The 27846-nt window shown below is 41.1% G+C and overlaps 1 protein-coding gene across 1 annotated transcript in view; it reads left to right on the top strand.

Annotated features, from left to right (window-relative positions):
• SNTB1 (syntrophin beta 1) overlaps positions 1 to 27846 on the top strand; it is a 253711-nt gene that overhangs the window by 99775 nt on the left and 126090 nt on the right. The window lies entirely within an intron of this gene.

The following is a 27846-nucleotide window of genomic DNA, read 5'->3' as shown; positions in this document are numbered from 1 at the left end:
GAGAAGCCTTCAAGCTGTTTTCTACTCTAAACCTCTCTTTATGCTCAAGAGAGAAAAATGAGTGGCTTTGGTCCAAGCCTGGAGTGCTGTTTCCAAGATCTGTACATGACTTTGCCCACCCCAGGACAGATACATCACCCAATCCATGGCAATTGTAAGGAGTCTGGTCAACAGGAAGTAAATATTTGGTGTCTCTCTTCCCTCAAAAGTCTTACTTTAACTCATCTGAACAAAAAAGCATACATCTTGGAGGAAAATAAGAATTATAAAGAGAAGAGAGCAAAGAATTGAGCCAGCAATGGGGACTTTTGGTGACCTTTGCATCCTCATTAAAGTGCTAAAAATAGGAACAGCTCTACTGGTCCTTATTTATAACATGTGTGGGACAGCTGCAACCCACCCAATTGGGAGGGATTTGGCTAGATTCAGAGCTGCTGATGAGGAAAGCCAAAAGGAATAGGGACAGAGAGAAAGTTCCTTCCTCGGCTCCCAACTCAATGTCTTTTCTGTTCTCCTGCGAGGGAGCTCAGCCTAACCATGCTGCTAGGGCCCTTCTGGTGCCAGCCAGCTGCGGGATCTTACTCCCCGGCTCTTCCACCCCTCCTGCATCACTTATACAAGGGCACTTCAACAAGTTCGTGGAGAAATAGAATAGGTATAAAATACAACTCTTTCCGTGAACTTTTTAAGTATGCTTGTATCTGCACAAGGTTGTACAAGAAAGCCAGCAAGTATCAGCCAGAGAAGGATCAGGCAGCAGACTAGAGAAGAGAGAGCATTCGCTGATGATCCACTCCCACCCCGTTCCCTGTTTTATTTCCCCTCGATTTCGGCCAGTTTCCTGGGCCTGCAGTTGATGTCCTGGTTACTCTGCGTTTCCTCTTCCCTGACCTCTTACCCACCCAATCAAACAAGTCCTTTCTCCCAAGAATCTGAGGTCAAAGGTTTCAGATGCGATGAGTTCACAATTTATTGAGTGCCTATCTTATGTATTATGGTAATGAACTTAGGCCAGGGACTGCAAAGTGGCAGCCTACAGGTGTACCCGGCTATGTTTTTTAATGGTTTATCTAGTGTTTTAAAGAAATTTGAATTAGTTGCCATATTGAATAATTGGGGAATTTTACATTTAAAAAAAAAAAGCCAGGATTCTGCTTTTCTAGAAAAATTGGAATAACTGATGATATTATGGGCCTGTATTGCTGTAAGAAGGGCTCCAGTCTATGGGAGCCCAGCAGAAGTTTCTCCTTAGACAAGGGAATGAACTCTCCTCATCACTCCTATTATCTTACTCTTAAGGGATTCAGTTAATCACCCATCTGGTGCTTTCCATTACCTGCCTTGTCTTTGAATTTGTAACCCTGTTTTGTCCTCTTAACAGCCCTCTGAGTTTCTATCATTGTCCCCATTCTACAGATAAAAAAATTGAGGCTGGGCCGGCCCCGCAGCACACTCAGGAGAGTGCGGCACTGGGAGCACAGCAGTGCTCCCACCGTGGGTTCGGATCCTTTATAAGGATGGCCGGTGTGCTCACTGGCTGAGCGCGGTGCGGCCGGTCACAAAAAGACAAAAAAAAAAAAAAAAAAAATTGAGGCTATGAATATTTATAAGTTCCCAACATCATATAGCTAGTATATGGTATAGCTGGGCTTCAAACCTGTGCTTATAGAGTGGGTGACAGTGTGAGTTTGCCATTTCCAGAAAAATGCAAACAGACACTGGGAAACTTACTGGGGTGTCATAGAAGCGATTAATACATTGGGAAGAAAGTTTGAGTAGATGATTTCTAGGGTTCCTTCCTTCAGTGGAGCAATATGCTATAACATTACTCCCAGGCCATTTAATTTTATTTTAAAGAATGTTTTGGGAAATGTCAGGCCTTAGTCTGAGTATTAGAAACTTCAATCTGTGTGTCAAGCCAGCAGAGAAGAATGAGTTTTTATGCTTGTGTATCAATGTTCTTCAAGTCCACCGCTGATGAGTACATGTGGGGCCTCCCGTGCAGGGAGAGAGAGCCTGTTCTGCTAGGGTGTGAGAACCAGCAGGGAGGAGTTGAAAGTGAGAATCCAGCTAGGCCAGATGGTTCAGGAGACTTCAGGTCCAGACAGCCCCAAACTGGATGGCCCCAAACTGCTGTTAACAACCGTGATTAGGGCCAGTGAGTCTTGCCCCTGGTTGAGGAAGATAAGAAAAGGAAAGGAAACAAATATTGTATGGAACCCCAGTTACATGTTAGGCAGAGTATAGTCTATCAGTCAGAACCTGCAAACCCAACTCTATGCTGAATACAAGAGACACACGTAACACAAAGTGATTGAAAAATATAGGGATAGACAAAAATCACACATGTCAAATGCAAACTAAAAACAGCAGCAAAAAGCATAGATTTTGATCTTGATATAGGACAAGGTAAAATGCAGGCTGAAAAGCATAAAATGAGACAAGGGAGGACTGATTTATGCTGAGGGCTGGAATTCACAAGGAACATTCAATAGTTATGAATGCAAACCAAATTACACACCAGCAACCTCTATAGCAGAAACTTCAGAAGATGCCAAGAAGATATAGACAGAAACATACTATTATTAGGTAACTTAACATATATCCCTCTCAATCCAAGACAGGGCCAGTGGAGGATGAAAGTAAATACGACCATAGAAGACCCAAACAACATAATAAGGTAGATCTGGATACACTGCAAACTTCGTACCCTAATAATAGAGAATTCACTTTCTTTTCAAATCCACATAGGATATTTACAAAATTAACCATAGATTGGGTCACAAAGAAAATGCAATTAAGTTCCATCAGGTAGAAATAATACAGACAACATCCTCCGATGATAGTGGAATAACACTAGAAAATTCATAACAAGACCAAACCACAGAAAGCCTAAAAATAAATAATACTGAAAGTAATGCATATATCAAACATAAAAGAGAAAGAAGAATAAAGGAAGCGTGTAGACTGTGGAGTCAGCTAGACCCATAGTAGAATCTTAGTTCCACTCTCTATGTGTAAATTTAAGCAAGAATCTCATTTAAGTCAAATAAGCATCCTAGGAGGCTAAATACTCTGAGCTCCATTTTACAGACAATGAAACATCGCTGAGAAATGAGAGCCGAAGCAAATGGCAGATCTAGGGTTCAAACCCAGACCCCGCTGACCCCAAGCCCAGTTTCCTTCTCTTTCTTTCTTTCTTTTTTTTTTTTTTGTGACCGGTAAGGGGATCGCAACCCTTGGCACGGTGTCATCTGCACCACGCTCAGCCAGTGAGCACACTGGCCATCCCTATATAGGATCTGAATCTGCAGCCTCAGCGCTACCAGTGCCGCACTCTCCCAAGTGAGCCACGGGGCCGGCCCCCCAAGCCCAGTTTCTGAATCATTGCCCCCATTGCCTTCACCTTCAGCACCTGGCAGAACAGCTCACCTGAACTGTAAGCACCTTGGCCAGGAGTTAATAGTCTCTTAGGTGCTAAAACCTAAGAACTGATGACAAATGCCATAGCATCTCGGGGCTAATCCCTTTAGTTGGTTAGAGATTAATCCCCAGTTGACACACAGCTGCTTATAGTTTGCATTAAAAACTCTAATGTTCAGTTTCTCAAATAGAAATAACCATAGAACAGCAGGCAAGATTGCTGCTCTTTCTGTGAAAAAGGTCACCCAGCAGGCACTGAATCTACAAGAATATGTCACTTCTAGTGGCTGTCAATGATTGCAATGTATACTTTTTTAATTCTACCTCTTAAATATTTCTTGTTACAGCCAATGCGCTAGTCCAGGCCCATGTCCTCAGTCTTTCAGAGTATTTAAGTATATTTCCTACTGGGTGCTTGGGTTCTAGTTTTCTCCTTCTCCATCCCCCACCATCTTCTCTACATCTAGCTAGGCAAAGGCATGTGAAACACTCAGAATTTACCCAGTTGGCCAAAATGGCCCCCTGTCACCTGCACTAATATCTAAACTCCACAGTATTGCATAAAAACCACGTTACATTTTGCATCTTTCCTAACTGCCCAGCTTCTCCCCAGCTCATCCTTTATGCTCTGGCAAACCTTAAACAATTTATATACTACCTACATTTGCCTTCCTGGCAACTTCCTACTCACTCTTTACTCCCCAGAGCAGGGAGTTTTCTGGGACATCAGTGTCCCTCTATGCTTTGTGTGTCCATCTGCTCATAATAGCACCCTTCACAATGACTTGCAAATTTTTTTTCTTCCATGCCTAGCCAGTTCCTAAGCCATAAGACTTTTGAGCTGTGGGGCGCCCTGTATTTTTATTTTTACCCTAGCTTTCTAGAACTTTCTTGGTACAAAGTAGGCATTCAAAAATATTTTTGTTAATATATGATAAATGGTATATTTATCTGTCCACTTGGGGTATTATTCTCTCTTCAAAAATTTCTTCTAAAATATCTTCCACTAAATAGCCTTGGGAATCAAAGAATAAATAAAAGCATAGTTCTATCCTGACAGACATAGGAAACTTGAAGAAACCAGCACAATCCATTAACCAAGTCTGTTATTGGATTGGGAGCAGCTTTACCAACATATGGGATTTATGAGGCTTTAAGTGCCACAAAGTGCCACAATCCAGTGTCTGAGCTTTAGCCACAGAGGATCACAAACTTGATTTAGTGGGCATCCTGAGAGTGGAGCCATCTCTGAGAGGTTGACTCATATTAATCTAACAACCGGAATCCACTTATTATTAGCAACGTAGTTGTTAAGCAGATGGAAATGCTCACATGGGAGGATCTGTGTGTTCTCCTATTATAGGCAGAGTGTATTGGAAAGCAAATGTAAATATAAGCAGAATACCAGAACACAAGGTAACTCAACCAATGTATACTTTCCAGGCTGCCTAGGCAATGCATTCTCCCCATGTAGGCAAGCTACATGAGAAATTAAATTGTCCCAAAAGTTATTTGGTGACTGTGGAATCAATATAAGAGGTGCTAATAGACCTTAAGAAGAGTATTTTAGACAAGAAAGCTGGAAGCCCTCCCATACAGGATGGGAAGAGCCTTTCCAAGGTGACCATTATGTAAATTTCTGCTTTCTCAAGACTCCCTCTTCTTTGGACTCTACATAAACAGCCTGGGGTTTTCCCCTGTCCTTTTATGGTTAATTAACCCCGTTCAGTTCACATGGTTCTGTCTTCTGATGGGAATCAGAACAGTGGATTTGGTTTTTGCTTAGCAAATTCAATCACTTTGCAGTTCTGGCTCCCTGTAGTTGTTCTCATATCACCTTGTTCCGGGTTTTAGATGATGCCAAATACTTTAGTTACACATTTATAGACAGATGGTCTTTTGTTGACTACCAGCAAAAAGAGTAATCATGTTACTAGTTTAGCCTTATTTCCTCCTCTTCCCAGTGTTTAGGGGCATTTATTGCCCCCCCCCCCCCACCAAACCTTATATAGAGCTCTCAACTGTACTCATTAAACTTTGAATACGGTTGAAAATTTCCCTCCTTTAGTGCGTCCAGAACGAAGATTTGTGAGGTACTTATACCTGTCTTTTCTCCTCAGTAAATCTTTGTGAAAAGTGCTTCTCCTGTTGAGGCTTGCAAAATATGTATTTTCTAGTTCTGTTTTCTTCATTCTTCATTTGACACTATGCAGTGGCTTCATAACTGAAACTATTGCCAAGAAGTTATGGTTGACACTCCATTTTGGAAACAGAAGAAAAATGTAAAATCAATGTATAATGGCACTATCATAAGTGGACACATCTTAAATATATAAAACAGAGGTCCAAATGAACTATGTGCTAGTATCAGTGAATACAACTCTAAATTTGAGGTTAGAAAATATGATTTTAAATTCTAATTCTGTCACTTATTCTCTTTAACTTTAGGTAAATTATCCAATCTTGCTGATTCCCAGGTTTCTCATCTGCTATGGTCTGAATGTCTGTGTCTCCCCCAAATTTGTATGTTGAAACCTAATCTCTGATGTAGTAGTATTAAGAGCTAGGACTTTGGGAGGGGATTAGGTCACAAGGTCAGTACCTCATTAATGGGATGTGTGCTTATTAAAAAAGACTTGATGGGCTGGCCTGTGGCTCACTCGGGAGAGTGTGGTGCTGATAACACCAAGGCCACAGGTTCGGATCCCATATAGGGATGACCGGTTAGCTCACTGGGTGAGCATAGTGCTGACAAGACCAAGTCAAGGGTTAAGATCCCCTTACCGGTCATCTTTAAAAAAAAAAAAAAAAAAAAAAAAAAAGGCTTGAGGGAACCTATTTACCCCTTCTCTCATGTGAGGACACATAGTAGGTACCATCGATAAGGAATGGGGTCTCACCAGATGCAGAATCTACTGTTGCCTTGATCTTGGACTTCCCAGGCTCCAGAACTGTGAACAATGAATTATGTTTTTTTGTTTATAAATTATGCAGTCTAAGGTATTTTGTTATAACAGCCTAAATAGACAAAGACAGAAATTGATACTGAGAATTGAGGTGCTGCTGTAACAAATATTTTAAAATGTAAATGTGGCTTTGGAACTGGGCAATGAGTAGATGTTGGAAGGATTTTGAAGGAGATTTAAGGGTGATTCTTGTGGGGGCTAAGAAGAGGAAAGCTGTAGAGAAAGCCTCAGTATTTTTAGAGATTACTGACATGGTCATGATCAGAATGTCAGTAAACATACAGACAGTGAAGGCAATTCTGATAAGGTCTCGGATGGAAATGAGGAACATGGAAATGAGGTTTTGAACAATGGAGGAAAGGCCATCCTTGTTATAAAGTGACAAAAAACTTGGCTGAATTCTGTTTGTGTCCTAGTGTTTTGTGGAAGGAGGAATTTGTTGGTGATGAATAAGATATTTGATGGAAGAAATATCTAAGCAAAGTGCTGAGGGTGTGGCATGGCTTCTCTTGACTACTTGTGGTAAAATGTTAGAAGAGAGGGAAGCAGAAATTAAAGATTTGGAAGTTCTCAACCTGGCCATGTTGTAAAGAATGAAAAGGTGTGCTCAGGAGAAGGCATAAAAAGTGTGGCCCAGTGAACCTTTGATAAAGAGATTAGTATGGATAGGCAGAAGCCAGGTGATATTTACCAAGACAATGGATGAATGACCCAGAATGCATTTTGGAGATCTTTGGGGGCTGCCCCACCCATCACAGGTCCAGAATGCCAGGGCCTTGGGATTAGAACGATTTCAAGACTCGGCTCCCTGTGTTACGGTACAGCACTCCTTGGCTGCCCCAGCTGTGGACCAAGTGGGCTCAGGTATGGCTCAGTCAGTCCCTCTGGAAGGCACAGGTGGTAAACGTCGGCAGCATGTGCATGGTGTCATTTCCACTGAGACACAAGGTTCATAAGCTGTGGGCGTATGGCTTCCTCCACTTAGATTTCCAAGGATGCCCAGGAGGTCCTTAGGGCTCAGGCATAGAACTGCCACAGGGGTGGGGCCACTGCAGAGAGCCCCCACTAGGGCAATGACAGTTGGAGCTCTGGGGTCAGGGCTACCCTAGAGACTGCAGACCAGTAGAGCCACCAACATGCAACTCCAGCCAGGGGGAGCCGCAAGCAAGTGATTTTAACCCATGAGAGATGCCACATGGGCTGTGCCCAGCAAAGACATGGGGGCAGGGCCACCTGGAGCTTGGGGCCCACCTCTCTCCCTAGTGTGTCTAGATGGTGGGACTTCCAGTCAAAGAATACTATTCTGGAGACTTAAGACTTAAAATATGCCCTGTTAGGTTTGGATTTGGTCAGGACCTGTTATTCCTTTCTTTCTTCCTATTTCCTCCTTTTGGAATGGGAATGTCTATCCTATGTCTGTTCCACCATTGTATTTTGGAAACACATAACTTGTTTGATTTCACAGACTCATAGCTGGCATAGGGGATGGGGGAATCTGCCTCAGGATGAAACACACCTTTGAGTCTCACCCATATCTGATTTAGATGATATTTAGATGAGACTTTGGACCCTAGAATTTTGAGTTGATGCTTGAATGAGATAAGATTTGGGAAGCTATTGAGATGGATTGAATGTATTTTGCATGTGCAAAGGACATGAATTTTGGGGGGCCAGTGGAAAAATGTTATGAATGTTTGTTTTTCCTCAAAATTCATTTGTTGAAACCTAATCTCTAATGTAATAGTATTAAGACATGGTTTCAGGTAGATAGGGGGAAAAATAGACATGGGGCCTTTGTGAAGTGATTAAGTGATTAGTGAATGGGATTAGTACCCTTATAAAAGAGGTTTGAGGAGCTTATTTGCCCCTTCCACCATGTGAGGACACACACTAAGTGCCATCTGTGAGGAATGGGCTCTCACCAGACACAGAATCTGCTGGTTCCTTGAGTTTGGACTTCCCAGGCTCCAGAACTGTGAGCAATAAATTTCTGTTAATAATAAGTTATCCAATCTGAGGTATCTTGTTATAGCAGCACTAACAAACTAAGACATTATCTATAAAATGTGGTTAATAATACTGACCATGTATGCTTGTTGTGATGATTAGATGACTTAGTGTAGATATCCTCTAATTCTTAATAGGGTAACTATGGCACAAATACAGCTTTCAGTCAAAATATCCTCATTCCTGGGTGCAAGTGAAGGAGAGTTTTTTCTCTGTACTCAGAGTCCAGCATAGAGAACTTTCCAGGTCATGAGCAGGGATTATTTTGTAAGACATTCTTTCACAGAGATTTTTAAGCCTTTCGAGATTTCTGGCTTTTTGCAGAGACCTCAGTTCCAATTTCCCAACTCATGGGCTCCCAAGGCCTTAACTATGATCTATGTTTTAAATTCCAATCCAAGTCCCACCATCTGACCCACTATCCACTACCCACTACCTGTCTTGACCCCATGCCCATCCCACTTTCCCAGGATGCCTTATGATCAGGTTAAATACTCACTGCTCTGGTTTTCAGTGCTCCACCTCCAGTCCCTTTTATGACACCTTTGAGTTTCCTTTTCTTTTTTGCAAGATCAGCATTACATTAAAACACAAACAAGCAAACTCTATTATACTTTATCTAGCATATTCAGGTTTTAATAGCAGAAGGGTTTCTGAATTTGTGAAGATCATTATTTGGCTGGAACTGGAAGCCTCCTGAAACATGGCAATGAAATTTCTTGTAATTGGATATGTATATCATGAATAAAAGTCAATGTTTTACATTTTCAATTGTAATTTAGAAAAATAAGTTAAGCTTTCACCATCATATTTAAAACAACTAAAAACAACCAAACATATAAAAAAGAGTATTATCTTTTGGATGATCTACCTGTTCCATTTGAAATTATGGACTACCTCCCACCACCAGGAACAACATTTTGGTCATGCTTATCTATCTATCTGTCTGTCTCCATCCACCCACCCATCTATTTATCCATCTATTTATAGATCAATAATTGCTTCTTATTTAGACAAACCCAAGTGAAATGTTTTGTTACTATAGAAAGGATATGCATAAAAAGAGAGTTGATCTTGGTGTTTGATTCATCAGTGCTCACCTTCGATATTTGAGAATTATAGGAAGTAGAGTATATAGTAACATTTCAACAGTTGTTTTAAAGGTGATTGAGAAGGGGAAGTTCAGGGAGTTTGGGATGAATTAGTCAGAAATTTGAAACAGAAAACAATTCATAAATAGTTGTATTATTTTTAAGTGTACACAGTGAATGTGATAAAATAAGAGGGAATTGTCTTGTAGCACTCATACCAGACCTAACAAATAGGTCAGACACTCTCTTATTGAAGTCATTTTAGATAAAATTGTAAATGTTATCAAAATAATAAAGCCAGATACTTGAAAATTCAAATAGATCTAAAAGATTTATTTTTCTGAGAAACAAGTGGGTGTTTATTATTTATCTTGCAGCCCATTTGTAGACTAATCTAGAGACTCGTGTCTGAGATCTGGGAAATTTGCTAGCATTATTAATTTGATAATGTCCTCCTCTCTGTTTTCTCTCTCTGCATCTCCTGTTGGAAGGGCGTTGGACCTCCTGGATTGATTTTCTAAGTCTGTTTCTCTATTGCTTCCATCACGTTCTTTTTACTTATTTTTTGACCCTTCTCATAAATATATTTTGTTTACATTTTAGCTATCATATTTTCACTCTGTTTATTCTCTGCATGTTCCTTTTCCATAGAATTTTGTTTTTGTTTCATGATGCCACAATTTCTGTTAATTCCTGGAGACTAATTAGTTTTGTGTATTTTTCTTTGTTTATGCACTTTGTTTCTCCAGTTACCTTTTTTCTGTTTGTTTGTTTGGATCTTCATTTTCCTGGCTGGAGGTTTTCCTCAAATGTTGAGGGATCCCTTTGCTAGCTGTTCATTTTTTAGACTGAGAGACTGAGAAGCCCGTTGGAACCTATGCATGTGGTGAGAATTTGTGTGGAATTATTGCTTGGCAAGCCAGCCTTACTAAGAGACCCATTCCAATCCTGCAGATGTCAGCGTTTAGAAGTTTTATCTGTAGGATTCCTGTGTCTTTCCTTGGATGTGGGTGAGGGGTGGAGAGTGGGAGACCATCCAGCTGCTGGTGTTCTGAAAGTCCCAAAACTTGGCATGCAGACTTCACATAGAACCCTTGTTTTCAACTCTGCATCTTCCCTAACCCTTTCTCTGGAAGTTCTGAGCCCCTGCAGGCTGTGCAGAGCCAGGGGTCTCCCAGCTGGCTGGAATCGTTTCTGTGGCCCTTGAGGCTGTAACTTCCTCCATTCTGCAGAGTCGGTTACCTGGCTGCATTGCTGTCTATTCTTCAAAAACATATGGAACTCTTGCCTCTCTTATTCTCTGTGGGTTTGTACCTATCTGTCTGTCTTTTTACTGAGATCTTATACGGGCAAGGCAGTTAACATAAATGGCCAAGTCTCTATGTTTTTTCCAATAATAATCCTTCCATAATTTGCATCTTTGTATACAACAGAGTACACAAAAGTTTCATTTTAATGAGCTTAAAAAACACTTTAGTAGCCATGTTATTTTTAAGAAAATGTTTCCTTCGTAGATAAACTTCAGAATTCATACTAATTATCATACATTTTTTATCAGTGGAGTATGAATTAGTACAGTTTCACTGGCACCAGTAAGCTAGTTTAAAAAGGAATTTAACTGTCTACAGTTTGCCTTGAGAAAGAGTAAAGGAGAGGGCTTGCCAAGTGTGGTTCTGTGATTTCATCAATACACAGCTCCTTATGAGTTCATTTAGCCCATTCTTTCACCTCTAAGCACCATGCCAGGAAAATTTCAGTTTCCCCTCTCTTAAGAGCATTTCGAGAGGTTGAACTTGACCATCTGGGTGCTGAAGGATTTTTGCTGACATTGACTATCAGGATATAGGTTTTGATATATTAATTGAACTTTATTTGGTTTGCAAAAAGCGGCCCCAGAATTTTCCAGCTGAGATAATGAAGCCTCTGAAAATAACCCCAATGCCATCATGCAGGGACCCTTTATTCAAGCAGACATCACCTACCCTGGTGATTCTACAATGGAAAAGGGGACTTCACAGAGAGGACCCTGTCCTCCTTTCTTTTAACACATGAAATTTTGTTTTCCTTAGTGGAGAAAAGGTTTGGAGCACAGAGAGATGTGGATAAATTTAGAACCACACCTACATGGACATAAAGAACATATATCTATTGACAGATAATCTCTTTGTTCCTAAGTAGTTCTATAATAGAAATTTTGACATTGCTGGTATGTTAAACGTGATTGAAATTTCTTTTCTTTTTTTAAATTTTAACTTTTAAACAGATAGTTTTGATCATCTGGGTTCTTTGCTGGATGCTGAGGCTGCAGCAGCGACTGAGTTTTTGATAGCTTACCATCAGATAGGAAATATCTACAAGTAAGTCAGCAATTACAAAACAATATTCCAGAAAGACGATGAGGGAAGTAGAAGGTGCTATGGAGACTCCCTCACAGGAAGGGCACCTAATCCAAGGATCTGTTTTGTATTGTTTTGTTTTGTTCTGTTTGGCAGCTTGCCAGAGCAGGAATCCGAACCCTTGACCTTGGTGTTGCAATGCTGCACCCTAACCAACTGAATTATCCGGCCAGCCCCAAAAGTTCTGTTTTTGGAGGGGAGTGGATGATGGAATGATTCTCAGAGCAAGTGATGTCTATGCTATACTTGAGTAACAAAATAGAATCAAAGATTGGAGTAAGAAGACAGGGAGGGGATTCCCAGCAAAGGAACTAGTATAAATATAGGTACCAAGGCAAGAAAAAACATAGTTCTATTGAAAAACTGGAAAAGTTTTAGTTTCTTTGGAGCAATTTATAAGAAGAATGCATCAAGAGATGAGTCTGGAGAGGTTTTCAAGATTAGAGCTAAGCCATTTTATGGTTTGGGCTTTATCCCAGGAGGGGTCTAAAGCCATGGAGTGATGTAACAAAGACCACTGTGGCTGCGAGAAGGCAAGACTGGAGGCTGGGGAACCAGGCCAGGCAATATCGCTCAAGGTCTATGCCTTTTCTGTGCCTCTACCTACCCCCACCTTCCACCAAGACATACCTGTCCTCAGTCCCATTTATTCAGGGTAATAGTGACCAGGTGTGTGGTTGACCATGGCTCTACTTCCACAGATGACTGAGCAAAATTAATTCTGGACTCCTTCCTTTCCCTCATTCCTCCAAGCCCATTTTATCACCAACTCCTGCAAATTCTATCTCTGCAAGTCTCTCAGATACATCCAGCTTCTCTTTAGCACCATTGTTCTACCCTATTAAAAGAAGCCAGGATTATCTCTCACCAGAATTTCTGAATTTGCCCCCTACTGTGTTTTGAGAGTTTTATGTCCCTAACTGGATTTCCAAGCATGTTGAGAACAGCCGCCCATCTTGCTCGACCCCAACCTTTCTCTTCTCCTGCTCTGGAATCTCCTATTGATGCTTCCAGTCAGCTGCATGCAAGTGGAAGCCAGAGGCTGGGAAACCTGAGCGATGTTTAACCTGTAGACTTTGACGTCTTGGAGTACAGAGCAAGGCAAAGAAGGCCGGAGAATGAATCTGGAGGCAAAAAGAAAAAAATAAATAAATAACAAAAGTGTGTTTACATTCTGCCTCTTTGAAAATAGGTCTGATATGTATGATACCAGTGATAACTAGTTACAAGAAAATGTGGCTAACCCGAACACTTCATTCCCTGACCTTGTTGGATAAAAGATCTTGGACCACCCCAGTCAATATTTACAGGCTCCTGTTTAATAAAAGGTGTTATGCGCCACCTAGATTTTTGATAAGGATTTCTTTTAGCCACTGCAATGTGAACTGGATAGAGAAATGTTCATCAAGAAGTTCAGAGGAAGAGTTCGTTTCAGTCAAGCTGGAAGCTGCAGAGGAGCACCACAGCAGGCAGGGGACAGGGCAGCTCAGCTGTGAAATGGGCTTGGACAGGGATGGTTTTACTGTCCTCAGAAAGTGGCAGAGGTCTAGAGGGAGCGTCTTCTTCCATCATGACAAAGCTGGAGGCTGGAGTAGGCACACGTACGAGGGCTGTTGTCACCAGACCAAAGTAGTTTTGACAGTGAAATATCCATAAAAGGGCAGCAGATAGACAGATGGAGATGTAAGGGGAGGAAGAGGGTACATTTGAGCAGTAACTATTCATCAGTAGGAATCAAAGAACTAGGCTGCAAATTCTTTTTAATATTAATTTGCTTTCATCTAAATGCTGCCAAATCATTTGCCCATTATGTGCACATTCTCACTTATCATGTGGCGCTCCCCCCACCGCCCCCAGAATAATACCTTCTCCCCACCTCTGTTATGAAACACACGCAGTAAAGGCCAAGTAGGGCAATTTGTTTTCATTGCCTGGATTACTAAACATTCAGGCAGTCGGAAAATGTTTCCTCATGTTACCTGGAAACGAAACACTAGATCCAGAAGTTAGAATTCTTGGAGCTATTTTCTCTAGCTCTCTGGCAATATTTTTTTTACCAGATGTGTTGTGCAATCTTGAAAGAATGATTGACTTTAAGCCTGGGCCAACGTGGGTTTCATCACTAGCCTTTCTATTTATTTGGATGACTTTCAGTGATTTACTTAACTTTGAATTTTTAAAAAAATATAGGGAATGAGAGTGGTGGTAGCTCTCTGCATGTACTGCTCTGTGCATAAATAAGTTGGTATTTGCCTAATGCTTAGGATGTAGTGAGTACTAAGCAAATGTAATCTCTTCCCATTTTCCTTTTCTTTTGAAAATATCCAGCCCTACTCAGATTATTGAATGAGTCTTTTAATGTCATAAAGGTGTGTTTAGACTTTTAAAGATAGTTTTATTATGTGCTGGGAAATCCCTGAGTAAAATATTGAGTTAAAAAGTATAAGACAGCCCGTGGCTCACTCGGGAGAATGCTGTGCTGATTACACCAAGGCCATGGGTTCGGATCCTATATAAGGATGGCCAGTTTGCTCACTGGCTGAACATCGTGCTGACAACACCAAGCCAAGGGTTAAGATTCCCTTACCAGTCATCTTTTTAAAAAAAGGGGAAAAAAAGATAGCTACTTGGGTAGATGAAAACTATATCATAATTTTATATGTTTCTGTCTGAGCCTGCATCTATAGTAGCTGACAGTTTGAAGAACTGGGCCAGTTTGCAAATAGCATCTTTAGATTAATTTCTCCAGGAAACACAGGGAATCTTGAACCACTGAGAAGGTGTAGAATCCTACCAAGGCCACATATGGTTTTGTAGTAATATTACAGAGTATGATGGCATAGTTCTGTAGCTTGCTGTCGGCTACATAGAGGAGAGTGACAGATAAAAGTACACATGAGACAGAGTAGAAATTTGAACCAAGATCTCTGCTCTTAAGGCGGATCCTAAGATGGCGGTGGCTGCGGCGGTTGGCACGGAGTAGCTGAGGTGGAAAAGGCGGCCACTGGGCCTTAGGCACCCGGGAAACTTGTGGACCTTCCTCTTGCCGTCTCTTAAGGGAGGACTGCAGCTGCTGGCCGGTCGTGGGGGCTGACGGCCACTTTACCCTTGGCAGGAGAAGCTGCCTCATTTACAGGCAACAGCTTTGAAGTATGGAGCAGGAAAAGAACTGTTTCTTAGCTGCAAAAGCGAGTCTCTAAACAGGGAACACGGTGCCAGGGCTGCTGTTGACGCTGCCAGGATCCTGGAGGCCGGGGCCACGCTGAAGGCGGCCAGCTGCCCTATCCAGGATTCGAGGTTTCAGACCGGCATAAAAGAAGATTCCTGGGAGCACCCGAGCGGCGCCACGGGACCAAGTGAGCAGCCCGAGGCGGCGACAACGCAGAGGCAGAGAGGGAGCCACCACCTGACCCAGCACAGCCCTGTGAGTGACCCCCAGCCCGGCCCTGCTCGGGGGGCGGACACCCGCCCGGCTTCCGCCTGCCCCACCAGGCCACTCACCGGCACCGGGGCTGCCTCCATTTTCTCAGGTGGTGGCGGCTCCGGCCCGGCTCAGCCAAGCCTGTCCTCTTCGCCCGGATTGGCTCCTCACTGAGCCTTCCCACTTGCTTGCCCCAGCGCGGGGCTTCCCAGGGCCTGCAGGCCGTCCTCCCCTCCCACTCCCTCCATGGTTCTCTGGAGGGGCTAGTGGCGTGGGGCATCCCCGTCCAGCGTTGGGAGGGCAAGGAAGTATGGGCTGGGCCGACTGTCACTCCACCGCACCCTGGGCTCCGGCACCCGGTAAACTTCCTGTTACCAGGAGGCAGATACCATCTCTGCGGCCACCAGTTCAGAAAAACGCCTAACCGATTTCTGGTTAGGAATAGTGTGGTCGGAGAGTTCCCAAATTTGCTTGAACCTGCCAGAGAGCTGACTGCGGGCGGGCACCGGACTCAGTCCGCGCCGGAGGGATTCAAAGGTGAACCGTGTGCTGCAGGCTCCTCCCCTGAGGAGCTCACGCTCTAGTGTGGGAGATAAGACAAGTACACAAATAACTGCGATAGCAGGAGGAAGGTGATAAGTCCCGAGAAAGGTCTACACAGTGCTACAAAGGCACCCAGAGTGACCGGTCCTCTGCGCCTAGCAGAAACCTGGTAGACTTCCTGGGCGAGGCGGTACCGAGCAGGGTCTTGAAGGCCCAGCTGATAGACGAGGGCAGCAGAAGACACGTGCCAGCCCAGCCCAGTGTGCACAGAGTGGGGAGACGTCCAGCTAGGGAGGCGGAGACTCGACAGAAACCACACACCCTGTAGGGTCGCCACTGCGTGATCCAACAGCCCGGGCCAGAGCGCACGGAACAGGGAGAAGTCCTGCATGGGAAGTGGAAACTCAGCAGAGACCACACACCCTGCGGTACCGCCCAGTGATCCAGCAGCCCAGCAGAGTCCAAGCTGACCAGAGAGGTGGCTCCTCGGAGAGGCCTAAGACCCGAGGCAACCACACACACAAGGCACTAGAGGCCAACTGAGCAGTCACAGAGGTAGCCATACCAAACAGGCAACCACAGCAACATCTTAGTTAGTCAATAGTCTCAAACCGGTGGACTGTGAAACCCACTGCCACAATGAATAAACATCAAAAAAAAGATACCAGAAATACAAAAAAATCAAGAAAGTACACCACCAAAAGTTAATAAATCTCAAACTCTAGATCCTATAGAACAAGAAGCCCTTGAAATGACTGACAAGGAATTTCGAGTGATAATTCTAAGGAAACTGAATGAGATACAAGAAAACTCAGCTAGATATCATGATGAAACAAGGAAAAGTATACAGGACCTGAAAGAGGAAATATACAAGGAAATCAATGTCCTGAAAAAAAATGTAGCAGAACTTGCTGAACTGAAGAAGTTATTCAGCGAAATAAAAAACACAACAGAGAGTTTAACCAGCAGGCTTGTCGAAGTTGAAGAGAGAACCTCTGAACTTGAAGATGGGCTGTTTGAAATAACACAAGCAGACAAAAAGAAAGAAAAAAGAATCAAAGACATTGAAGAAAATCTGAGAGAGATATCAGACAACCTTAAGCGCTCAAATATCCGAGTCATGGGTATTCCAGAAGGGGAGGAAAATGGAGATTCCATTGAAAACATATTCAACAAAATAGTGGCAGAAAAATTCCCAGGTATAGGAAAAATCACAGATCTTCAGATCCAGGAAGCTCAACGATCTCCAAATGTATTCAACCCAAAAAGGCCTTCTCCAAGACATGTTATAGACAAATTGGCAAAACTCAGAGACAAAGAGAGAATCTTAAAAGCTGCAAGAGAGAAGCGTCAAATCATCTATAAGGGAGCCCCAATCAGGCTAACATCAGACTTTTCATCACAAACCCTAAAAGCTAGAAAGGAATGGGATGATATATTCAAAATACTAAAAGACAAAGATTGCCAGCCAAGAATACTCTACCCTGCAAGGCTATCCTTCCAAAATGAAGAGCAAATAGTATATTTCTCAGACAAACAAAAACTGCGGGAGTTCACTACCACATGACCACCCTTACAAGAAATCCTCAAGGGAGTACTGGGTTTGGTTCCTGAAAAATAACTACCACTGCCATAAAAACCCACTAGTATAATAAAAATGGCATACATGAAGAGAAAACAAACAAACAAAAACGCTATCTACAACCTAAGGAACCAACAAACACAGAAACCAAACAGTAAATCAGAAAGCAAGGAACAAAAGACACCTAAGACAACCAAACAACCAATAAAATGCTAGGAATAAATCAACACCTTTCAATAACAACTCTTAATGTAAAAGGCTTAAATTCCCCAATCAAAAGACACAGACTGGCTGACTGGATCAAAAAGGAGGACCCAACTATATGCTGCCTACAAGAGACCCACCTCACCCATAAAGATTCACAGAGACTAAGAGTGAAAGGATGGAAAAAGATTTACCATGCAAACAGAAAAGAAAATCGAGCTGGAGTAGCTATTCTTATATCTGACAAAATAGACTTTAAACTAAAAACCATAAAAAGAGACAATGAGGGATACTACTTAATGATAAAGGACTGATCCATCAAGAAGACATAACAATCATAAATATGTACACACACAATGTTGGAGCAGCCAGATTTATAAAGCAAACTCTATTAGACCTAAAGAAGGAAATAGACACTAATACCATAATAGCAGGGGACCTGAACACCCCACTGTCAATATTAGACAGATCATCTAGGCAAAGAATCAGTAGAGAAACACAAGATCTAAACAAGACTCTAGACCAATTGGAATTGGCAGATATCTACAGAACATTCCATCCAACAAGCTCAGAATATTCATTCTTCTCATCAGCACATGGATCATTCTCCAGGATAGATCACATATTAGGTCACAAATCAAGTCTCAACAAATTCAAAAAAATTGGAATTATCCCATATATTTTCTCAGACCACAATGGATTAAAACTGGAAATTAATAACAAATGAAACTCTGGTAACTATACAAACACATGGAAATTAAACAGCATTCTACTTAATGACATATGGGTCCAAGAAGAAATCAAGCAGGAAATCAAAAAATTTCTTGAAACTAATGAAAACAATGATACATCATACCAAAACCTGTGGGATACTACAAAAGCAGTATTAAGGGGGAAATTTATTGCATTAAACGCTCAACTCAGAAGAATGGAAAGATGGCAAGTGAACAACCTAACACTTCACCTTAAAGAACTAGAAAAACAAGAACAATCCAAACCTAAAGTTAGCAGACCAAAAGAAATCATTAAGATCAGAGCAGAACTGAATGAAATTGAAACCAAAAAAACAATACAAAATATCAATGAATCAAAAAGTTGGTTTTTTGAAAAGATAAATAAAATTGACAAACCATTAGGATGGCTAACAAAAAAAAGAAGAGAGAAGACTCAAATAAAAAAATTAGAAATCAAAAAGGCGATATTACAACTGATTCATCTGAAATACAAGGAATCATTCGAGACTACTGTAAACAACTATACACCAACAAATTTGAAAATCTGGAGGAAATGGATAAATTTCTGGACACACTCAAGCTCCCAAAACTGAACCATGAAGATGTAGAAAATTTGAACAGAGCACTAACAATGAAGGAGATTGAAGCTGTTATCAGAAGGCTCCCAACAAAGAAAAGCCCAGGACCAGATGGATTCACAGCAGAATTTTACCAAACATTCAAAGAGGAATTGACACTGATTCTTTATAAACTATTCCAAAAGCTTGAAACAGACACAAATCTCCCAAACTCATTTTGTGAAGCAAACATCATCCTGATACCAAAACCAGGTAAAGATATAACCAAAAAAGAAAACTACAGGCCGATATCCTTGATGAATATAGATACAAAAATCCTCACTAAAATACTAGCAAACAGAATACAGCAACACATACGTAAAATTATTCACCATGGTCAAGTGGGATTCATCCCAGGGATGCAAGGTTGGTTCAACATACGCAAATCAATAAATGTGATACACCATATTAATAAAGTCATATGATCATATCCATAGATGCTGAAAAAGCATTTGATAAAATTCAGCACTCATTCATGACAAAGACCCTCTATAAGTTAGGTATAGAGGGAAAGTATCTCAACATAATTAAAGCCATATATGCCAAACCCACTGCCAATATCATCCTGAATGGGGAAAAGCTGAAAGCTTTTCCTTTAAGAACAGGAACTAGACAAGGATGCCCACTCTCACCACTTCTATTCAACATAGTGTTGGAAGTACTAGCCAGAGCAATCAGAGAAGAGAAGGAAATAAAGGGCATCCAGATTGGAAAAGATGAAGTCAAACTGTCCCTGTTTGCAGATGACATGATCCTATATATCGAACAGCCTAAAACCTCTACAAAAAAACTCTTGGAATTGATAAATGATTTCAGCACAGTAGCAGGATACAAAATCAACACACAAAAATCAGTAGCATTTCTTTTCTCCAATAGTGAACATGCAGAACGAGAAATCAAGAAAGCCTGCCCATTTACAATAGCCACCAAAAAAATAAAATACTTAGGAACTGAATTAACCAAGGAGGTGAAAAATCTCTCTAATGAGAACTACAAACCACTGCTGAGAGAAATTAGAGAGGATACAAGAAGATGGAAAGATATCCCATGCTCTTGGATTGGAAGAATCAACATAGTGAAAATGTCCATACTACCCAAAGTGATATAGAAATTCAATGCAATCCCCATCAAAATTCCAAAGACATTTTTCTCAGAAATGGAAAGAACTATCCAGACATTTATATGGAATAATAAAAGACCACGCGTAGCCAAAGCAATGCTGAGCAAAAAAAAATAAAGCTGGAAGCATAACACTACCCAACGTTAAGCTATACTATAAAGCTATAATAACCAAAACAGTATGGTACTGGCATAAAAACAGACACACTGACCAATGGAATAGAATAGAGAATCCAGAACTCAACCCACACACTTACTGCCATCTGATCTTTGACAAAGGCACCAAGCCTATTCACTGGGGAAGGGACTGTCTCTTCAGCAAGTGGTGCTGGGATAACTGGATATTGATATGCAGGAGAATGAAACTAGATCCATACCTCTCACCGTATACTAAAATCAACTCAAAATGGATTAAGGATTTAAATATACACCCTGAGACAATAAAACTTCTTAAAGAAAACATAGGGGAAACACTTCAGGAAATAGGACTGGGCACAGACTTCATGAATACGACCCCAAAAGCACGGGCAACCAAAGGAAAAATAAACAAATGGGATTATATCAAACTAAAAAGCTTCTGCACAGCAAAAGAAACAATTAAAAGAGTTAAAAGACAACCAACAGAGTGGGAGAAAATATTTGCAAAATATACATCTGACAAAGGATTAATATCCAGAATATATAAGGAACTCAAACAACTTTACAAGAAGAAAACAAGCAACCCAATTAAAAAATGGGCAAAAGAGCTAAGTAGGCATTTCTCTAAGGAAGATATCCAAATGGCCAACAGACATATGAAAAAATGCTCAACATCACTCAGCATCCGGGAAATGCAAATCAAAACCACATTGAGATACCATCTAACCCCAGTTAGGATGGCTAAAATCCAAAAGACTATGAACGATAAATGCTGGCGAGGCTGCGGAGAAAAAGGAACTCTCATACATTGTTGGTGGGACTGCAAAATGGTGCAGCCTCTATGGAAAATGGTATGGAGGTTCCTTAAACAATTGCAAATAGATCTACCATACGACCCAGCCATCCCACTGTTGGGAATATACCCAGAGGAATGGAAATCATCAAGTTGAAGGTATACCTGTTCCCCAATGTTCATCGCAGCACTCTTTACAATAGCCAAGAGTTGGAACCAGCCCAAATGCCCATCATCAGATGAGTGGATACGGAAAATGTGGTACATCTACACAATGGAATACTACTCAGCTATAAAAACGAATGAAATACTGCCATTTGCAACAACATGGATGGACCTCGAGAGAATTATATTAAGTGAAACAAGTCAGGCACAGAAAGAGAAATACCACATGTTCTGACTTATTGGAGGGAGCTAAAAATTAATATATAAATTCACACACACACATACACACATACACACACAAACTGGGGGGGGGGGAAGAAGATATAACAACCACAATTATTTGAAGTTGATACAACAAACAAACAGAAAGGACATTGTTGGGGGGGAGGGGGGGAGGGAGAAGGGAGGGAGGTTTTGGTGATGGGGAGCATTAATCAGCTACAATGTATATCGAGAAAATAAAATTTAAAAATAAATAAATAAATAAATAAATAAATAAATAAATAAATAAATAAATAAATAAATAAATAAATTTTAAAAAGTATGGAAAAAAAAAAAAAATTATTCACCATGGTCAAGTGGGATTCATCCCAGGGATGCAAGGTTGGTTCAACATACGCAAATCAATAAATGTGATACACCATATTAATAAAGTCATATGATCATATCCATAGATGCTGAAAAAGCATTTGATAAAATTCAGCACTCATTCATGACAAAGACCCTCTATAAGTTAGGTATAGAGGGAAAGTATCTCAACATAATTAAAGCCATATATGCCAAACCCACTGCCAATATCATCCTGAATGGGGAAAAGCTGAAAGCTTTTCCTTTAAGAACAGGAACTAGACAAGGATGCCCACTCTCACCACTTCTATTCAACATAGTGTTGGAAGTACTAGCCAGAGCAATCAGAGAAGAGAAGGAAATAAAGGGCATCCAGATTAGAAAAGATGAAGTCAAACTGTCCCTGTTTGCAGATGACATGATCCTATATATCGAACAGCCTAAAACCTCTACAAAAAAACTCTTGGAATTGATAAATGATTTCAGCACAGTAGCAGGATACAAAATCAACACACAAAAATCAGTAGCATTTCTTTTCTCCAATAGTGAACATGCAGAACGAGAAATCAAGAAAGCCTGCCCATTTACAATAGCCACCAAAAAAATAAAATACTTAGGAACTGAATTAACCAAGGAGGTGAAAAATCTCTCTAATGAGAACTACAAACCACTGCTGAGAGAAATTAGAGAGGATACAAGAAGATGGAAAGATATCCCATGCTCTTGGATTGGAAGAATCAACATAGTGAAAATGTCCATACTACCCAAAGTGATATAGAAATTCAATGCAATCCCCATCAAAATTCCAAAGACATTTTTCTCAGAAATGGAAAGAACTATCCAGACATTTATATGGAATAATAAAAGACCACGCGTAGCCAAAGCAATGCTGAGCAAAAAAAAATAAAGCTGGAAGCATAACACTACCCAACGTTAAGCTATACTATAAAGCTATAATAACCAAAACAGTATGGTACTGGCATAAAAACAGACACACTGACCAATGGAATACAATAGAGAATCCAGAAATCAACCCACACACTTACTTCCATCTGATCTTTGACAAAGGCACCAAGCCTATTCACTGGGGAAGGGACTGTTTCTTCAGCTTATGGTGCTGGGATAACTGGATATCCATATGCAGGAGAATGAAACTAGACCCATACCTCTCACCATATACTAAAATCAACTCAAAATGGATTAAGGATTTAAATATACACCCTGAAACATTAAAACTTCTTAAAGAAAACATAGGAGAAACACTTCAGGAAATAGGACTGGACACAGACTTCATGAATACGACCCCAAAAGCACGGGCAACCAAAGGAAAAATAAACAAATGGGATTATATCAAACTAAAAAGCTTCTGCACAGCAAAAGAAACAATTAACAGAGTTAAAAGACAACCAACAGAGTTGGAGAAAATATTTGCAAAATATACATCTGACAAAGGATTAATATCAAGAATATATAAGGAACTCAAACAACTTTACAAGAAAAAAACAAGCAACCCAATTAAAAAATGCGCAAAAGAGCTAAGCAGGCATTTCTCTAAGGAAGATATACAAATGGCCAACAGACATGAAAAAATGCTCAACATCACTCAGCATCCGGGAAATGCAAATCAAAACCACACTGAGATACCATCTAACCCCAGTTAGGATGGCTAAAATCCAAAAGACTCTGAACGATAAATGCTGGCGAGGTTGGGGAGAAAAAGGAACTCTCATACATTGTTGGTGGGACTGCAAAATGGTGCAGCCTCTATGGAAAATGGTATGGAGGTTATATGACCCAGCTATCCCACTCCTGGGAATATACCCAGAGGAATGGAAATCATGAAGTCGAAGGTATACCTGTTCCCCAATGTTCATTGCAGCACTCTTTACAATAGCCAAGAGTTGGAACCAGCCCAAATGCCCATCATCGGATGAGTGGATACGGAAAATGTGGTACATCTACACAATGGAATACTACTCAGCTATAAAAACGAATGAAATACTGCCATTTGCAGCAACATGGATGGGCCTTGAGAGAATTATATTAAGTGAAACGAGTCAGGCACAGAAAGAGAAATACCACATGTTCTCACTTATTGGTGGGAGCTAAAAATTAATATATAAATTCACACACACACACACACACACAAATAAAACCGCGGGGGCGGTAAGAAGATTCAACAACCACAATTACTTGAAGTTGATACGACAAGCAAACAGAAAGGACATTGTTGGGGGGGATGGAGGAGAGGCAGGAGGGAGGGAGGTTTTGGTAAGGGGCAACAGTAATCAACCACAATGTATATCGACAAAATAAAAGTTAAAAAAAAAAAAGAAAGAAATTTGAACCAAAATATATTTTCTGATACCCAAGTAATCCCAGGATCCTATTGACTTCCATTTTTCCATTTGCATCACATTTTCAGGCTTCACAAATCTGTTATCATCCTATATGTGTACAAAGTTATAATAGTGCTGTTCACGTGCAACTACCAACACGGAACATGTATTGTCGGGTTTTTTTTCTAGTTCTGTAGATATTTCTGTTGCGCTTTGTCCATGTTTTCTTTCTGAATCCTTCACCAGGTGAGAAGTACACCATTTTGAGTCCGACTCTTACAGCTTTGTGTGCCTGTGAAAGAGAGAAGAACTAATTGGTGCATACCAGCATTGAACTAAGTAAACTGACAAAAACAATAAAAACCAGTGTTTGTAGCAGCTGAGAACTAACGAATTGTTGCTGTCTTCGAAGTCTGCATGCTTGTAGTGGAAACAGTATGTGGCTTTGAAAACAGAGGGACTTAGGTTTGAAGCCTAGCTCTTTATGACCTCCATCACCTTATTTTGCCTCTTTAAGCCCCAGTTAATCCATTTATAAAATGGTCACAATAAGACCTACTTTTCAGATTGTTGCACAGTGTAAAGGCCTCTCAAAGTACATAACCTCTTTAGTAAGATGAGCTTTAGCAGGGAATATAGAAAGCCACTAGATGAAAAGGTGAACCTTTCAGGAACATGAATTTTACTCTGAATTTTGGGAGAATAAAGTTTATTATAGACTCCGTTCATATGAATTTTAAATCTAAATCATGAGACTTTAAACATTTCTTTTTGTAGTTATTCTAGATTAAACCTAGACTCCCCACAGGCATAAGCTCACTTTTTTCAATAAGTAAACGTTCTCAGAAAGTTGTTAGAAGAACTTATGTATATAACAGTATTTGGCAAATGTTACCAGTCAGGTTGTAGTGAAAGAAATAGAAACTAGTCTAGGTAACTTAAGCCCCCTCTTAATGAAGGGACAATGAGGTTGCATAATCCAACTCATGATATCCGTCATACCAAGCGTTGGCTACAACACTCAAGAAATACTGATTCTCTTCCTTTCCTTTCTAAAGACTGAAAATAAGAACCTACCAGAAACCCTGCCTTGACTATAGTTTAAGGAATCATGGCAAAGATAGTATCTCCCCTACTGGATCAGTTTTGTAGAGTTCTGCAAACAGGTTATTGTGGCAGACAGTAATGCTCGCCAGATAGTTCATTTGTCCCCTTGAATTTCCAGGCCTTCTCTCAGTAATTCTGGGTCTTGTGACTAATTTTGGCTTATGAAATATGAGCAGAAGTGATATGTGCATTTCTTGGCTGAGGCAATGATGAATATGTATATTCCTGGAGGTGCAACTACAAAATGGCAGAGCTTCCTTTAGCCTGACTTCTTGAGTGACTTAATGGAGCAGATCCCCATCCAGCCTCCTCAGATCCTTTTTGAACATATAGCATGTTATTTTCATAAACTTTGGTTATGCTCAATGACTGAGATTTCATGATAATTTGATACCACAGCATAAACCTCATAAACCAATGTTATCATGGTTAATACAGTCACCATGTAAATATACTAAGAGTTCAATCAAACTGATTAATATTTACTGAGAGACACCAGCAATTCTCATGAAGCTAGGAGTCTTTTGTAAATGAAATTCGTTCTCTCTCTTCTTTATATGAAGTAGTTTTTTGTATGAGGCCTAAAAACTACCATACTACTTCCTTTTTATTTGAAGCCATCCAAGTGAATGAGCATGACCCAAAGGTACCAGATGAAGGACCACTGGGCCTTTTCACACACAGAACATGTGAAAATCATTCTTTGTTATTGCAATTATAACTGTTGCTTTTAGAGACTATTAATATTTGTGGCTGAACCTCTTTCCTTTGGAATCTGAAGGAAAAGAAACCCTTGCCTCTGTTTGCCTTAGCAAAACTAGGTGTCACCAAATTCTGACGCAACTACAATGCTAGAATTTGTGTGTGTGTTCATGGCATTTCTTCGGCCTTGCTAGCTTGTAACTACTTGCCTTTGAAGACAAGACCACCACATTTTGGAAAATGAAGAACAGGGACTTGAAAACTCTTGGCTGTCTCATTTGCCCCCACCCCTTTACCATTTCTCCCATATTTTCATCTGAATTAGCTTCCACTAAAATAATTCTCAAATTTATTTTTATTCTTTTTTAATCTTGTCTTTGCAGCATTGGTGTGACAAACAAGATAATGTATGTTAGGGTACTTCATGAACTGTGAAGCTGTAAGAATGTGAGAAAGAAACATACCTCATTCAAGATGCTCTGGCCTCATCACCCCCGTCACCAGGGCCCACAGGAAACCCACAACCTGATGCTGTTCAGCAGCGGGGTGGTATAACCTTCCCCAACTTGCATCTTTGTGTAGCATGCTTGGTAGCTGTTATCACATGGTGGTTTTATGTTTGTGTTTTTACTTAATCAACAGTTGTCCTTCTCCAGCTCCATGAGTATAGCAGCCTTGCTTACAGTTAACTGCCCATCATTTCATTCCCCGGTGCCCAGGGCAGGGACTGGCTAGAGCAGGCATTGAACAAGTATGCACGGGATGTATATATGCGTGGATGAGTGGACTGAAGAGTGGATGAAGGAAAAAGGACACAAGGAAGACCCAGGAGATAGAGATCAGCTTCTCACCTTTCCCATTCAGCATTTCTGCAGTCTGCATGCTACCATGGGCAGGGCTTAACAGATGTTTAGAATTCCTTCAGCTTTGATCTTTGTGGTGCCTTGGAAGTTATCCAAGGCAGTTCTGGTCCCCAGATAGAAAAACTTCTTTGCAATGATTGCCTCAGTTGGTACAATAGGTTGCAAAAGCTTTGAGGCACCATTTATGAGGAAAAATATCCCCCAATCATGACCACAGTGCAGCATGTTTATTTTTTTAAGGGAACCAGACTGTGACCTCTGTTGACCTCTTTGTGAGAGTTGGATAGCTTTAAGATCATCATTAGCAGCCTCCCTGTTTCCATGTGTTTGGTGTTTTAAACTTCAGTAGCAGCCCTTTGGCTTAGAATTGCTTGTCCTGAAGAGCCAGAGGAGCTGATGGGGAGGAGAGGTTGGCATGGGGGTTGGCCTTGGGGGGAACAGTGTCCCTCTCTTTCCAGGAGTCCGTGGGGCCAACCAGTCATAACTGAGCTGGAGGGTCCCAACTCCAGGCAGTTTTGGGAGTCTGACAGAGTTTGTGCTGCTCCAGGTTGTCCAGCTGTCCCTGCACTGCCCTACCAAGCCCAAGCAGAGATGATGGCTTAAAACCACAGGGAGTCAAAGTCAGTGTGCAGAGGCATTTAAGTTAGGGTCCAAAATCAGACTGCTGTGGGCATTTTAAACAGAGGAAATTGAATGCAGAGAATTGGTTACACTGGTGAAGGAAGAGCTAAAAAGCCAGTGGAATGATGAGGCCACCCAGAGGTTAGCAATAGCAGGAAGTCCCTACCTCTCTTCTTAGGCTAAAGGGACAGTGTTGGGGGTGGGGGTGGGGGGTTTACCAGCATCCATAGTACAATGCCACTCTGCACAAGCTGAAACCACAGTGGGCCTATCCAGCAAGGTGGAGTCATAAAGAAGGTGTCACTGCTGCTAGAGATGCCATGCTAAGAAGTCAAGTGGGGGAGCGGAAGTACCATGGTTTTCCCTTCCTCCTGCCCTCCAGTCTCCCAGTGACTCCTATTGGCAGAAGTCAGGTGACACAGAAGCCTCAGGAATCATCCCCCGCTGT

The sequence above is a fragment of the Cynocephalus volans genome, chromosome 15 (assembly GCF_027409185.1).
Source record: "Cynocephalus volans isolate mCynVol1 chromosome 15, mCynVol1.pri, whole genome shotgun sequence".
In the NCBI taxonomy this organism is placed as follows: domain Eukaryota; kingdom Metazoa; phylum Chordata; class Mammalia; order Dermoptera; family Cynocephalidae; genus Cynocephalus; species Cynocephalus volans.
Note: the sequence above shows the minus strand (reverse complement) of the source record. Positions and strands in the feature narration are given on the sequence as shown.